A 17,198-nucleotide genomic window follows, 5' to 3' on the forward strand; every position below is an offset into this window, starting at 1 on the left:
CCAACTAGAACCCAGGGAATTTTAGACCCAAGGTGATCTCTTAACTCTTGGTAGAATAAATCTCTACTTTATTGCCCTGGACTTTTCTATCCAACATCTCCTGGCTACTGAATTGACACTAGTATAGATATGACAAATTGTTTGGACCACAATTCAAACTAGTTTCACAACTCAATTTGAACCCATTAAAGAAATACAACAAGAAGTAAACCAATTTGCAATCTAATGATTCAAGATAGTAATAGATATATAAGAGAACAAATCTCAATAGAAAAAGGGAAGTTTCATTACATTCAACCTTGTCTTTGAGTTCTAACCACTCATGATGGAGAGCATATACATAAATACACCAACACCATTCACTCTCTCACACTTCTCCTAAATAATTTCTCTAAACAGATTTACAAAAGAAAATGGCCTATTCTCTACAAATCTGATGATTTTGCCTTTAGGGTTGGTACTGTTTTATTGACTGCGTTGGCAATGCTCAGCCTGAATTTCCCAGCTCAGCCATCGGTCCTTCTTCTTGAGTTTTTCCACTATTTTGCTTAGCTTTGTGAATCTATTTTGAGATTGAGGTTTGCTTTTACTCTTAATCTAGGACATACTCATTTTATATTGTGCCAACTCCATTGTGTGGCTCAACAGTACTTTTCTGACTCAACCAAGAATTCTTTGTGACTGTCCTATTTTTTCTCTTGTCATGGTTGAGCTGCTCTGTTGTGGCTTAACCAAGTGATTATTTTTTCCTCTTTTTTTATGCAAAACAATGTTATTTTATTATTTTCTTGGTTTATCTTTCCAAAAGGTATGATGCTTGATGATTTAACAAAATAAGGGTATTTTTCATGAAGAAAACAACTTATCAATCATCTTCTTAGTTTTTCGATAAAAAATAGAAAATTACAAACAAATATTTATTTTTATACAATTTTTACTATAATAAAAAGAATCTCGAAATATTTCACGCTCTAAATTAGTATAATCTTCTTCATTGAAGCTTCATCTCTTTTTATCATCTTAATAATGGATCTTGTAAAGGTCTAGTGTGTTCCTTCACAAATGATCCTTCATCAATCAACATGCTCAAAGAATGATGGTCTATAAAACCCCTCAGGATACTAGATAATCATTACTTGCTTAGTCGTCCAACGAAGCAGTATAAACATATCGTCTAATGTATCGTCTAGCAAATTTTCTACCCATCATTTCAAAACTATAGAAAACATATACACATATTAAATATTTACATTCCTTAGGGATTAATTTTTTCAAAACAAATTTACATTAAAGTATTTCCTCTAGAAGATTTTAAGTTACAAAGTTATCTCAAGAATAATAGAGAATAAAATGATTCTCACTTATTTTTTCTCATTATACACATTGAATATAAATACATTAATCCTTTTGAACATCTTTGAAATCCTACTGAACAATTTTAGAAATAAAAATGGAATATACAAAATTAAAGCCTAATAAATGCAAAATTATAATAAATAAGCATAACGTCAAAAAGTTTCTAAAATATCTCAACACTCTCCCTCAAGTTGGTGACTAAGTGTTTTTCATTCCTAGCTTGGATATAATTCTTTTAAAGTTATTATTATTCAACCCTTTGGTAAGTATATATGCAAGTTGTCCTTGATAAGAAACATATGGTATGCAAATCATGTCGCTGCCAAGCTTTTCTTTAATAAAATGTTTGTCCATTTCAATATGTTTGGTTGTATCATGTTGTACTAGATTGTGGGCTATACTAATTGCATATTTGTTATCATAATATAAATTCATAGGTTCATCCCATTTTACCTTCAAGTCTTCTAGTATAATTTTTAGCCACAATAGCTCACATATCCCTTGAGCCATTATTGAAAATTCTACTTTAGCCTTGGACCTACCTACCACACTTTGCTTTTTGCTCTTCCAAGTCACCAAGTTTCCTACAAGGAAAGTGTAATAATCAGTACCCGATTTTGTGAGATCCTAGAAATTTTAATAATTAGAAAAATATAAAAATATGGTAAATATTTAAAGTAAAAGATAAAATGGTTTGTTAATTATAATTTAAAAGATTTATTTTATTTTAAAATATATTTTAGAGAATAAAAATAGAAAGTTAGAAAAAGATATATCAATGGGTGTTTTAAGAAAGATGATATTGTGATGAAAGAATACTTTTATTTTATAAGTTTCATGGGTACATGCGTGAGTGTCTCTTAGCAAGAGGTGATGTCTTAGGTTCTTGGTAAACTCCCTATGGTGGTACAACTAGTGAACTATGTTTGTAAGTCTCTTTGAGCGAGCAATGGGGAGTGAACTTTGTCTACAAGATTCTAGGAGCAGTGAGGAGTTCTAGCTCTAGTGGCAATCGAATATCTGGTAAGCTACATGCATGAGTTGTAGTTGGGAACTTGTAGACTGAGATCTTTGTGCTGGAGACAACATGTTTTGTGTTTGTTTGTATGATGTGTCGTATGAGTTTTTGATTTTATTTTATTGAGAAATTATATATATATATATATATATATATATATATATATATATATATATATATATATATATATAGTGTCTTGGTTTTTAAATATTAAATGACTTTATTTTCAAAAATGATGTTTTTGCTTAGTGATGTTAGCTCAACCTTCTATTTTAGTGGTTGTGGTTTCCACCTACGATGATCGTATTTTATACGAGAGTACCGTACATGTTTTGAGAAAGATGTACAACAATATGAAGAGTGGTCAATATCGAGAGATGTTTGACATAATATTTTAGTCTTATGTTTTTTTTATAAAGTTTGTTTGTAAAACAATGTTTTTTTGTTGTTGTTTATTGAGACTTTCAATGAAATATGAATGTAGTTTTGTTTTAAATTATGTAATTTGAGTTAATTATATATTTTAGGAAGCAAAAAAATGGGATGTTACAGATCTTCTATCAACAATTGAACTTGCATAATCAACATCAGTATATGCTTCAAGAATCACATTCTTGCTTCTTCTAAATAAAATTTATCTTCCTGGTGTGCCTTTCAAGTACTGAACAATCCTAAAAGTAGCTTGTAAATAAGCTTTCTTTAGTTGATGCATAAACTGACTTACTAAACTCACAACAAAAGTAATATCAGGTCTAGTGTGAGATAAATAAATAAGTCTTCCTGCAAACTTTGATAAATTTCTTTATAAACATCCACACCATCCTCTTAATTTCCCAACTCTACATTTGGATCAACATGTTGGTATCGCGCAGCGGAATGTTTGAGCGTGCGGACAAAACCAAGAGGGGGGGGTGAATTGGTTTTTGAATAATAAAATTAATACTTTAAAATTTTTCAAAATTTATCAAGTAGATCAATAAATAATTTCTTTATAACACAATAATAGATGAAATAAAGAGATAGAGAAGAAGATTGAACACAAGTATTTATACTGGTTCGGATCAAAAGACCCTACGTCCAGTTGTTAATCTCTTAAAAATGAGATTAACTAAATCACTAACAAGTAACAGATTTACAATCAGATATTTAGAGTGTAAGGAAAGAAAACACCTCTCTTGAATCACACAAGAGATGAACACCTTTCTTTGAATCACACAGAGAACCTTGACCTTAGCTTTCCTAGCAACAGCAACAGCACTCAATCTCCTAGAACACCTCTCAGGAAAAGTTATCGCTCTACCCACACTAGGTTTTTCAAAGCTTCAATTGAGAACACTTCAGAGAACTCTCTTGCAGTCACAGCACTAGTACTCTAGCTTCTCAAAAAGGTAATTGAGAAGTAACTTTGAAGTTCCTTAAATAGGGGTTCCAGAAATTAGGTCAAAAAGGTGAACAGTCGCGCCCAACAGACCAGGATAATCGATTATCACTAGTGATAATCGATTATTCCAGTGTGGTTTATGGAAAACAAATTTTTGAGCAGATAATCGATTATCAGAAGTACTAATCGATTATTCCAGTGCTTTCTTGAAAAAAATTGTTCAACTCAGGATAATCGATTATTTCAAGTGATAATCGATTATCATTTTGATATTGCGAGAAATACTAGAATTTTCTTGTACAATACTGCTTCTAACTTAATCTAATTACATTTTACAAGATAGCTTTAAACATAATAACATGTAGTCTTCATATTGTCTTCCAGATGGCTTTCAGGCTTCTTTTATCATCATCAAAATCTTGCTTCAGCATTTAGACTTGTATTGCTTTTGCCAACAATCTCCCCCTTTTTGATTATGATCAAAACAATATGTTTAAAGTATCTGCAATCAAAATATCTTACAAGAAGATTTGTTAGTAGCACTGTTTGGTTTAAATGTTTAAACTTTTTCTCCCCCTGTTTTGATCATATGAAAAAGGTTTTAATAAAGAAGCTCCCCCTCAATTTGGCATAGGTAAAGAATAACAAGACAAATATACTTATATTAAAAATAAAATTGGAAAACATATTACAATTGCAAACAATGAGACTATGATGTAGACTTTTAAAAGTCTTGACTCATGTCATCATCGTCCTCATATTTATCAAATTTATGTTCTAAGTTAGAGATCCTAGAATCTAATCCTCTAATTAAGCCAGTGACTTCTTCATGTCTGTGAGTGGAGAGAAGAAAGAATTCTTCAAGCCTCTGATTGAGATTTAAAATGTGATCCTCTAAAGAAGAGGATGAGCCACCAACACCACTGGATGATCCAATATGTGTGTCAACAGGAGGAATAGGAGCAGTGAGAGGATTTTCTTCTTCTTCATTGTCCGAAGAAGGCATATCATCCTTGTGAATGTAGGTATTCCCAAAAGGAATAAATTTCATCTGCTTCAAGGAGTTTTCTGCAATTTTGTTTGCTGCAGTTGTCTTATGAGACTGTTCATCAGAGACATTTACCCCTTTATACTCACAAATACGAGAGATGAGCAAGGAATACGGAAGAGGATATTGAGGCAATCGTTTGGCTTTTAGCATGGTGTCAAGAATGATGCTTGGCCAATAGATGGGGATGTTGTTGAGCATGGCATATATTATCATAAGATCGGCTTCACTGCACTGTGCGTGATTTGTACCACGTGGACATAAAATCCAAACAATGAGATAGTGAAGTAGACGCTCATCGATTTTGAGAGGTCCAGCTAGTAATTGACGGCCAATTTCTTGATCTGGGCGTCGCATAAAGGATCTATATGCAAAATTCTGTTGAACCCTTCTATGCCAGCCGTGAGAATGGGAGATGTACCATCATGAATGGGAAATTGTGCAACATTTTCCCAAATATCATCATCTAAAATGATGTCGATACCTTTCACTTTTGTGAACCCAACTCCATCTCTGAATTTGTAGTTGAAATAAAAGGCTCGAACCAAATCTGGATAGTAAGTGCCTTGCATCTCTGTGAAGAATTTCACACCTTATTCAGCCAGAAAGTTTTGAATGGTGAAATGGCGATTTACAAACCATTGAGACTGGATGAATTTTGGAGTGATGAGGGGTTTGTCTTTCCATAGTGTGATGAATTCAGAACGTCTTTCTTCATCCGAAATCCATCCTTCAATGGAGGCTGTTCTTGGTGCAGTTGAGGGATGAGAGGCATGAGATGCAGTCCTTCTGCGTGTAGGAATTTTTCTACGAGAGGATTCAGCCATGGTTTAGGTAAAGGAGAGGGAAGCCTTTGAGAGTTTTGTGAGAAAATGAGAAAAGGAGAGGGTTTTGAGTGTTGATGGAGAGAAAAGAGTGTTATGGTGACAAAAATGGCTAATATTTATAGAGAGAAGACTCCAACGGCCATATACACGTGATTTGATGAAAATCTAGCCGTTGCAACGGCTAGTTTTTGAAATTTGTTGGTCCAACGACGTGTAATAATCGATTATTCTAAGATGATAATCGATTATTGGTTCATAAACTGGGCAAAATATGAAGTCTGATGAGCTGATAATCGATTATCCTAAGTGATAATCGATTATTCCAGTGAGTTTTGATTTTTGGCTCAGAATTAAGGATAATCGATTATGGCCCTGAATAATCGATTATTACAAAATGTTTTTGAATTTTTAGGAAGAGATTTTAAGGATAATCGATTATTACCCAAAATAATCGATTATTCCAGTATGTTTTGGGATTTTTGAAGAGAGTCTGATAATCGATTATTGACACTTGTAATCGATTATTTACGCTATTTTTCGGATTTTTTAAGGATTGTGAATTTTTAGCATTTTAAGAGATCTCTAATATGCCTAAGTCTCTTCTCAGTTCATAAAATCTATCTTTAGCTAAAGGTTTTGTAAAGATATCAGCTAATTGATGCTTTGTATCTACATATTCTATTTCACAATTTCCTTTATTAATGTGATCTCTTAGGAAATGATGTCTTATTTCAATATGCTTTGTCCTAGAGTGCATTATGGGATTTTTGGTTAAATTAATAGCACTAGTATTATCACATTTCAGAGGTATGTGATTTAAAAAGATATTATAGTCTTCTAGTTGTTGTTTCATCCAAAGAATTTGAGCACAACAATTTTCAGCTGCTATGTATTCAGCCTCTGTAGTTGACAAAGCCACACAAGCTTGTTTCTTTGAGTGCCAAGAGACTAATGAACTACCTAAGAGGTGACAAGTACCACTGGTACTTTTTCTATCTATTTTACAACCACCATAATCAGCATCTGAATAGCCTATCAAATTAGGAGACGCTCCTGAAGGATACCATAGTCCAAAACATGCAGTACCTTTTAAGTATTTTAAAATTCTTTTTACTGCAGTAAGATGTGATTCTTTTGGATTGGCTTGAAAACGAGCACACACACATACAGATTGCATAATGTCAGGCCTACTAGCAGTAAGATACAACAAAGAACCTATCATGCCTCTAAACATAGTTTGATTTACCTCTATTCCTGATTCATCTTTATCTAAGTAGCAGGAGGTTCCCATAGGAGTACTTGCTTCCTTAGCAGTATCCATTCCAAATTTCTTAAGTACTTCTTTGCAGTACTTAGATTGAGAAATGAAAGTTCCATTTTCCATTTGCTTAATTTGAAGACCCAAAAAGAATGTCAACTCTCCCATCATTGACATTTCAAAATCTCCCTGCATTATGCTTGCAAAGCCTTTACATAGTGAACTATCAGTAGACCCAAATATTATGTCATCTACATAAATCTGAACTAGCAAAATATGTTTATTTACTCTTTTGATAAACAGAGTTAAATCAATTTTACCTCTTTCAAAATCATTTTCTAACAAAAATGTACTTAATCGTTCATACCAAGATCTAGGTGCTTGTTTTAATTTATACAATGCTTTCTTTAATTTATAAATGTGATTAGGAAACTTATAGTCTTCAAAGCCAGGTGGTTGCTCAACATACACATTTTCTTTTATAAATCCATTTAAAAAAGCACTTTTGACATCCATCTGATATAGTTTGAATTTCATGAGAGAAGCATAGGCAATAAGTAAGCGTATAGCTTCTAACCTGGCAACTGGAGCATAAGTCTCATCATAGTCTATACCTTCTTCTTGTCTGTATCCCTTTGCTACAAGTCTGGCTTTGTTTTTAGTGATGTTTCCATCCTCATCCAGCTTGTTTCTGAACACCCATTTTGTTCCTATTACTTGGTGTGAATCATCCCTAGGAATGAGTTCCCAAACTTCATTCCTTTCAAATTGATTTAGCTCTTCTTGCATTGCAATGCACCATTGATCATCTTGAAGAGCTTCGTCTACACTTTTGGGTTCTATCTGTGAAACAAAGGCAACAGTCATACAAAAATTTGACATATTTCTAGTAACAACTCCCTTTGATATATCTCCAATGACATTTTCCAGAGATAATCCTCTAGGTGATTTCCAGCTTTTGGCAAGATCTTCAGGTTCAGTCAGTGGATTTTCATTTAGATACATCTCATCAAGGGCTTCTTTGAAATATTCTTCATCACCTGCATTTGTTTTATTTGACTCAAGAGTGTTCTCCTCAAGGTTCACAATTTCATCAAAAACAACATGCACAGATTCTTCCATATTCAAGGTTCTTCTATTAAAAATCCTATAGGCTTTACTAGTTAATGAATAACCTAAGAAAATAGCTTCATCAGCTTTAGAATCAAATTTACCCAAATTTTCTTTTCCGTTATTCAGAACAAAGCATTTGCATCCAAATATTTTTAAATGTGCTACATTAGGCTTTCTTCCTTTAAACAATTCATAGGGGGTAACCTTTAAAATTGGTCTAATGAGCATTCTATTTAATACATAACAAGCAGTGCTCACAGCATCAGCCCAAAAATATTTAGGCACATCATATTCGTTCAACATGGTGCGAGCTAATTCTTCTAAAGATCTATTTTTCCTTTCTACAACTCCATTTTGTTGAGGAGTTCTAGGTGCAGAAAAATTATGCATAATTCCGTTTTCTTCACAAAAGTTTTCAAATAATTCATTTTGAAATTCTCCACCATGGTCACTTCTTAAAACTTTAATTTTCAAATCTTTTTCATTTTGAACAGCTTTTGCAAATTTTTTAAAAGCTTTGAATGCCTCACTTTTTAGTGTGAGAAAGAAAGTCCATGTATATCGTGAGTAATCATCAACAATAACAAGAGCATAATAATTTCCTCCAAAGCTTTTTGTCCTTGAAGGGCCAAATAAATCCATATGCAAAAGTTCTAAAGGTTTTGATGTAGAAATTACATTTTTTGAATGAAATGAAGATTTTACTTGTTTTCCTTTTTGACATGCATCACATAGTTTATCTTTTTCAAACTTTATTTTTGGTAATCCAATTACTAATTCTTTGGAAATTAGTTTGTTTAATTGTTGCATGTTAATATGAGCAGCTCGTTTATGCCATAACCAAGGATTTTCTTCTTTAACAACCAAACAAGTTATATCACTAGATGATGCAGTATCAAGATCAATTAAGTAAATATTATTGTGTCTCATACCTTTTAATGCTACTTCTTTAGAGTCCTTTTGATGAATAGTGCAGTAGTCACTCTCAAATATTACTTTGAGTCCTTTATCACATAATTGGCTTATACTGAGAAGATTGTGTTTTAGTCCTTCCACATACAATACATCCTTGATCTCCAAAGTATTTCCTCCACCTACATCACCCGTTCCAAGTATTTTTCCTTTGTTGTTATCCCCATAAGTGACAAATCCTTGTTCCTTCTTTTTAAAGTTCTTAAACTTCTTTTTATCTCCAGTCATGTGTCTTGAACAACCACTGTCAAGATACCACATTGATCTTCTGGATTTAGAAGTCATCTGCAAAATAAGGAAACAATTCATTTAGGTCCCCAGCAACTTGTTTGGGTCCTTGGGGTTAGAAAAAATATCTACTTATGAACAGGAACCCAAATATATTTCTTATTAGGAACACCAAGATGTTTGATATTGCATTTGTTTGAAGTATGACCCTTTTTCATGCAATAAAAACATGTAGTAGTACATGCATATGTATTTATAGAATGATATGTTCCTTTTTCTACCCAAACTCTACGAGTTCTTTTATTTTTAAAACTATGATTATGAACATGCTTGGTCTTATTTGGATTTTTCTTGATTTTAAACTTTTCACAATTTTTATTTTCTAAAGCATCTGCGAGATATTTTTCCAAAATACATATATCAAACATGTAACTTTTGCATGAAGCACATTCAACAGTTTCTTTATTTTCTAAATTTGAAATTTTATTTTTCAAAAATTCTTCTTCAAGAGAGATTTTTCAAATTTACTTTGCAAATCTTTAAAATCAGATTTTAACTTTTTATGAGCAGTATCCAATTTACTAGATTTAATAAGCAATTGTTGAAAGGCGTCATACAAATCATCATAATCATTTTCGTGGCAAGTAGAATTTACCTCACAATCAGAATCATCATGATTGGCCATCAGACATAGATTTGCTTCTTCAATTTCAGAATCGCTAGAATTTGATGAACTTGAGGCATTGTCTTCCCAAGCTATATATGCTTTCTTTTTGAAGAATTTTCTACCCTTCTTTTCTTCACTTTTCTTTGAATTTGGGCAGTCAGCTTTGACGTGTCCAGATTCTCCACATCCATAGCATTTGAAATTTGAGGATGATCCTTGATTATCCTTCTTGTTGCTCTTAAATTGATTTTTACCTTTGGCCTTCATGAATTTTGTAAACTTCTTAATCATGAGACTAAGATTTTCATCATCATCTGAATTTTCTTCTTCCTTTTGTCTTTTGCCTTTAACCACTTTGGTTTTAAAAGCTATGTTCTTCTTTCTTCCAATATCTTCTTCATCATTTAATCTGTCCAATTCAAGCTCATGTTCTCTCAACTTTCCAAACAGAGCTGCCATCGTCATTGTAGCAAGGTTTTGTGACTCCGTGATGGCTGTCACCTTTGGCTGCCAAGTCCTGTTCAAGGATTTAAGAACTTTTATATTTAATTCATCAGTGTCAAAAGTTTTACCTAAACCTTTGAGATGATTGACGATATGTGTGAATCGTTTCTACACATCGTATATAGTTTCTCCTTGCTGCATCCGAAACATTTTGTATTCTTGGATCAAGGAGTTCTTGCGTGCTCTTTTTACATCGTCTGTTCCTTCATGGGTTACACGCAATATTTCCCACATTTCTTGTGCACTGGTGCATACTGAGATCCTGTAAAACTCATCTAGGGTTAAGGCAGATGAAATTATATTTCTAGCTTTTACATCATATTGGGCTCTTCTATTTTCGTCTGCTGTCCATTGCGAGAATGGCTTTGGTTCCTGCACATCATTTACAATATTAACAGGAACAAATGGACCATTTAAAACAGCATCCCAAATACCCCTATCAACAGATTCCAGAAAAATTTGCATCCTAACTTTCCAGAAAGGATAATTTTCACCAGTAAATAGAGGAGGTCTGTTGATAGATGCGCCCTCGGCAAAGGTTTGATTTTGTCCAACCATTTTCGAAAATTTTGAATAACTATCAAAGCAAGCTCTGATACCAATTGTTGGTATCGCGCAGCGGAATGTTTGAGCGTGCGGACAAAACCAAGAGGGGGGGGTGAATTGGTTTTTGAATAATAAAATTAATACTTTAAAATTTTTCAAAATTTATCAAGTAGATCAATAAATAATTTCTTTATAACACAATAATAGATGAAATAAAGAGATAGAGAAGAAGATTGAACACAAGTATTTATATTGGTTCGGATCAAAAGACCCTACGTCCAGTTGTTAATCTCTTAAAAACGAGATTAACTAAATCACTAACAAGTAACAGATTTACAATCAGATATTTAGAGTGTAAGGAAAGAAAACACCTCTCTTGAATCACACAAGAGATGAACACCTTTCTCTGAATCACACAGAGAACCTTGACCTTAGCCTTCCTAGCAACAGCAGCAGCACTCAATCTCCTAGAACACCTCTCAGGAAAAGTTATCGCTCTACCCACACTAGGTTTTTCAAAGCTTCAATTGAGAACACTTCAGAGAACTCTCTTGCAGTCACAGCACTAGTACTCTAGCTTCTCAAAAAGGTAATTGAGAAGTAACTCTGAAGTTCCTTAAATAGGGGTTCCAGAAATTAGGTCAAAAAGGTGAACAGTCGCGCCCAACAGACCAGGATAATCGATTATCACTAGTGATAATCGATTATTCCAGTGTGGTTTATGGAAAACAAATTTTTGAGCAGATAATCGATTATCAGAAGTAATAATCGATTATTCCAGTGCTTTCTTGAAAAAAATTGTTCAGCTCAGGATAATCGATTATTTCAAGTGATAATCGATTATCATTTTGATATTTCGAGAAATACTAGAATTTTCTTGTACAATACTGCTTCTAACTTAATCTAATTACATTTTACAAGATAGCTTTAAACATAATAACATGTAGTCTTCATATTGTCTTCCAGATGGCTTTCAGGCTTCTTTTATCATCATCAAAATCTTGCTTCAGCATTTAGACTTGTATTGCTTTTGCCAACACAACAAGTATGCTCGTTGGTTTGAAGGCCATTTTACCTATTTATTGCAACAAATCATAAATATACTTTTGTTGAGATATAAAAAATCTCTTTCTTGGAGTGAGCAACTTCAATTTGAAGGAAGTATTTCACTTTCCCCAAGGTCTTAATTTCAAAATTTTTACTGTATTCTACTGTATAAATCCATTTACAACCATCAAGTTTTTTTTCCAGGTGGTAGAGTGACTAGCTTTCAAGTATTATTCTTCTCCAATGCCTCCATTTCCAAATCCATGGATTGTTTCCATTGTTTGTCAATTAATGCCTTAGATACAAAAAGGTATGGTTGTAGTGTTTCGGTTTGTGAGAAATGTTTTATGTGTTGGATAGAATTTTTCAAATGATAGATAATTTGCTAAAGGATAAAAAGGTGTAGTCACGACTCTAATTCCTTTTCTAACGGCAATTAGAACATTTAAATTCTCTATAACAAACTCATCACAAGGAAATTCATCATGGTTAGTAGAATTAGTATTTACAGGTTCATATATGTTTACCTCTTGTAATGGTAATGGGTTGAATTCTTGAACACGAGCAGATCTTGGAATAACTTATTTTGTTTGGGTGGAATTGACTTGATTCAGTTTTAGGAAGATTTTGATTTACTACTCTTTCTCTCTCAACAAATTAAGTTTCAGTAGTATTTTTTTTTCTTTCGTAAAACAAATTTAGAAGTATAAACTCATCCACATGATCGTCATCTTCCCTAAAATCCTCCCCTAAATATGTGGATGGTCAAAATAGCTAACTTTCTCATTGAAACCCTTGAGACAAAATTTCTTTGGAGGAGGATGAAACATTTATGCCTTTTTTTTTATATAGAGTACCCTAAGAAATTATATTTAAGCGCCCTTGAATCAAGTTTTCCACTTTATTCTTTATGAATGTGGACAAAAGAAACACAACCAAATATTTTAGGAGGAATACTAAGAGAAAGATTTATATGTGGATAAAAAGAATGCAGTACCTCGAATGGACTTTTTAATTGTAACACAGTATAGGATAACCTGTTAATTAAATAAGTGGTAGTGAGAATGGCTTCCCCCCAAAATCCTTTTAGAACATTGTTTTGGAAGAGGAGTGCTTTTTTTTGTTCTAAAAGATGTCCATTTTTTCGTTCAACAACTCCTTTTTGTTGGGATGTATAAACACATGAGGATTCATGAATTATCCTTTATTTTTGAAATAAGAGTCTAATGTATATTAAATTAATATTTAGCATTACCAAACCTAAATTTCTTGATAACTACCCTAAATTGATTTTTAATCAGCTCTACAAATTTTACAATAGAACTAATCTCAGAGTTGTTTTTAAAGAGAAAAAGCCATGTTACCCTTGTACAAGCATCGATAAAAGTAATTAGTGTCACAAATGCCAACTTGGAATTCCCTTTAACGCGTAAAACAAAATTGACTTCAATGGGTTAAATGACTATATTCATTTATTTTTAAAGTTTGAGGATCAAAATGTATCAATGTTTGAAATTCCAAGTTTAGAGACTAAAAAACATAATAAACCTTTTTAAAAATTACATTAATTTTTCACACTTAATTAAAAGGAATCGTCTTTTAACAGAAATTATAGGTGTTAATACCTTCCTCACATGTAACCAACTCATGGTCTCAATCTGGCTTTGCAAACTATTTCTTTTTTAAAGGTTTTTATTTTGTGGTTTTCCTTGGCAAACTATGGTAGTGGCTCCGTCTATTTGTGATCTTATTCCATTCAAGAGGACTCACTTTTCTAGTTCATTGATACATATAAATTTTAAGCAACATTTCTTAAATTTCATAATATTTTTATATGATGAAAGTGGTAATCAACCATAATCAAATATGCATTCGAAGATCAATACAAAATATAATTAAAAAATTTTCATGACATAAAAAATGTTGATTAGAAATAAAATATATATATATATATATATATATATATATATATATATATATATATATAATGATAAGTTATTAAAAAATAATTATTTTTCTTAAAATGTTAAACCAGACTATTTAAGATTCAATACATTTATTAGTACTCTCTCCTCTTATTTTAACTACAAATAATTTTTTTCAAATTAGAGATAGTACATCATGTTTGTATTGAATTTCAAACTAGAAAATAAGGTTCACTCTATACAATTACAACTTAATCTCATCATTAAACAAACTAAATTCATGCATACAATAAACTAATAAAAGAAAAATTAAACTAAACAACAATTTGAAAAATTAAATAATCAAAACAATTCAAATAATATACAAATATTATCATACAATTTTTTTAAATGAATTTAAAAATGAGAGTAGAGAGAGTAGAGGAAGCAGACCAGGGTGCGCGTTCTTCACAAGGTGAACGAGAACGAAATCAAAGAGCCAGAAACCTCCAGAAACATAGTGTCTTCACCAATAGGAGAGAGCACCACAATGTGGGTCAAGATGGCGCAAAACGAGAAGGTTATGAACACGTACGAGTCATAAGTCAACATGAACGGAAGAGGAAGAAAATGAGGGTGAGGGAGAAGGAGTAGCAAGAAAAATTTGTATGCAACAAAGACAAAAGGTTAGAGTACCTTTTGCGGGTAGTCAAAAAATGAAAAAAATTAACCTATGCAATGAAGAATATATGACGGTTGAGTTATACCATTGCCTATTCTTCCCTAATAATTTCAAAATTGTTACTGTTTCAACATTTTAAATGAAACTGTCATTTATATTCGTTATTATGTTATGTATTTTTTTCTAGAGTTTATAGATATTTCTATAATACTCTCTATATTTATTTAAATTTGTTAAATTTGTTCTTGTCTTAATCAACTTTTATTTATGGTTGGTGTTTATTTAGACCTGATCTCATCCTTTTATCATTAATAATATAGTTTTTGTCATTAAACCTTGTTTACAAAGACAAAATATTTATTGCATTTAAAGATCAAGAGATAAGGGAGAATCAAATAAACACTTCGAGGACAATGAGATTTATTCTCTTATGTAACGTCCAATTAAATAGATAAATTCAATTTAATAAAACGCCACATACATAAATATCAAGAGAGTACGAAAATTTGGGATATGAAGTATACAGTAACCCAAACATATTCATAACAAAAGAAAAAGACTCCACATAGCCTAAAACAAGGTACAAAGTCTCGTCAAGAGCGAGAAAAACTTAAACTACTAAAACTCCAATAGCTGTGGGCCCCAAAGTAAGCCCGACACTCGTCCAAGATTCATCGCAATGGAGGAAATCACACACAATCATACAAACAAGCATAGGGTAAGCTAGTGAAAAAGTCCTCATATCGTAACGCTCAACATACAATCACATATTCAAGCATAAATAACGGGAAACTACACATGATATACCAAACCATTCAAAACATCAAGACTAGTCTATCCGGATACGCATAATGAGGCACCACCACCAGATAGTGGAATTATGTCCTAGCAGTGAGGCATCACCACGAGGCCTTTGCGGAATTACACCCTTACATGAGGCACCACCACGTGGCCTTCGTGGAATTACGTCTTGGCCTTGAGGCACCACCACGATACTCGCGTGGAATTACGTCATTATGTTGAAGGACCACCATGAACTCTCACCCTGATGTTCATGGAATTAAGTCCAATAGATGAGGCACCACCATTGACTCTCACTAGGAAGGTCCATGGGATTACGTCCATCAGATGAGGCACCACCACGAGTTCTCACCACAAGAGTCATGGAATTACGCCCTACTTACACCTTGTACATGTTTCACCAACCACTTAGAAAGTTCCCATAATACTAATATCATGTATAAACAACCAATCATACGACTCATGCTTTCCAATTCATACACGATAAAGCAACATATCATTTCCATCTCAACCTCATATATTAATCAAGGCATCATCCCTCAAACCTTTCTAGTAACACATTCAAGTCAGGCAAGCAAGCAACCACATCATTGACCATTCACATTATAGTACGAAACCTGCCCAGTCTCGCTCAGGCTAGAAGACCTCGCTCAGGCGAGAGATCCTCTCGCTTAGGCGAACCCCTTCTCGCCTAGGCGAGAGCTCGAGCAGTGGAACAGTGGCTCCTGCAGATTCTCGCTCAGGCGAGTCCCCTCTCGCCTAAGCGAGATTACACCTCGCTCAAAATGAAGACGAGTCGCCTGAGCGACAGTTCGTGCAGAAAAGCTTGGACGAGACTCTATTAGTCTCGCATAGGCGAGGCATGCTCGCTTGGGCGAGAAAACCAGTGCTCGCCGTTGTTCCTTCATACAACAGTCCCACAAACACAATCCCAAAAGCTAAAACGACATTTCCATCAACTCATAGTAGCATACAGACCACAAAATCATACAATAGCATTAGAGCAAGCAGAAAACGAACAAGACACATGGACCCTAGCTTCCCTTACCTGGAAATAGCTAGAGCAAGGGTTCGACTCCAACAGTGGGGACACAACAGTTCCAGGAACAGATGAACGAGCTGGAACAAAAAAATGGAGTGAGTTTTAAAATGGCCCACAACGAAACCCTAACTAGGAACACGAGCATATGAACGGAAAAAGGGATGTAGGAGTCGTAGAATACTTACACAAATCAAGAAGACGAAACTGGGCTCACTGGATCGAGATTGGGGTTAAACCCTAGCAAAGCTCTGGGAAGGAGATAGGGAGCATGACGGTTGCGTTTTCTGTAGAGTGAAGCGAATGGGTGAGACTAGGGCAGATTAGTTCTGAATCCCCTTTTTGGGCCAGCCCTTAGGCCCAATCGATTGGGGTAGCCCTTAAAATAAAAGGCAGAAAATAAATGGGCCTTACATCTTCCTTTTTCTCCTCTTTCGGAATAGGGTATGTCTTTTAAATTTTATCTCATTCATTACAATAAAATTATATACACATATAAAAGGATGTCAATGTGGCGAGGTAGCTAAAGGTAGCACTACAAGAAAAATAATTTTTATCAGGGGTTATATTTGGCATTTCCAAGGGTTTTAACTCCCACTAAAGGAGTTACTTGTAGTTTTTCTTCCTTAAAAAACCAACGTCATTAATAGATTACCGTCAGTTTTTACTAACCACTAGTAAAATAGTACTTATCAACGGTTTTGAAACCCTTGGTATTTATCGGCGATTTTAAAACCCTTGGTATTTACCGATGATTTTGAAACCTTTAGTGTTTACTGGTGGTTTTGGAACCCCAAGTATTTTGAA

The 17,198-nt window shown here is 33.5% G+C and overlaps 1 pseudogene; it reads right to left on the minus strand.

Moving 5' to 3' along the window:
* Positions 1-5,120: 5,120 nt before the first annotated feature.
* On the minus strand, positions 5,121-10,961 carry LOC146882172 (uncharacterized; annotated as a pseudogene).
* Between the last annotated feature and the right edge of the window lie 6,237 nt (positions 10,962-17,198).

The sequence above is a fragment of the Vigna unguiculata genome, chromosome 10 (assembly GCF_037176805.1).
Source record: "Vigna unguiculata cultivar grain cowpea cultivar isolate G323 ecotype 2 chromosome 10, ASM3717680v1, whole genome shotgun sequence".
Lineage (NCBI taxonomy): Eukaryota > Viridiplantae > Streptophyta > Magnoliopsida > Fabales > Fabaceae > Vigna > Vigna unguiculata.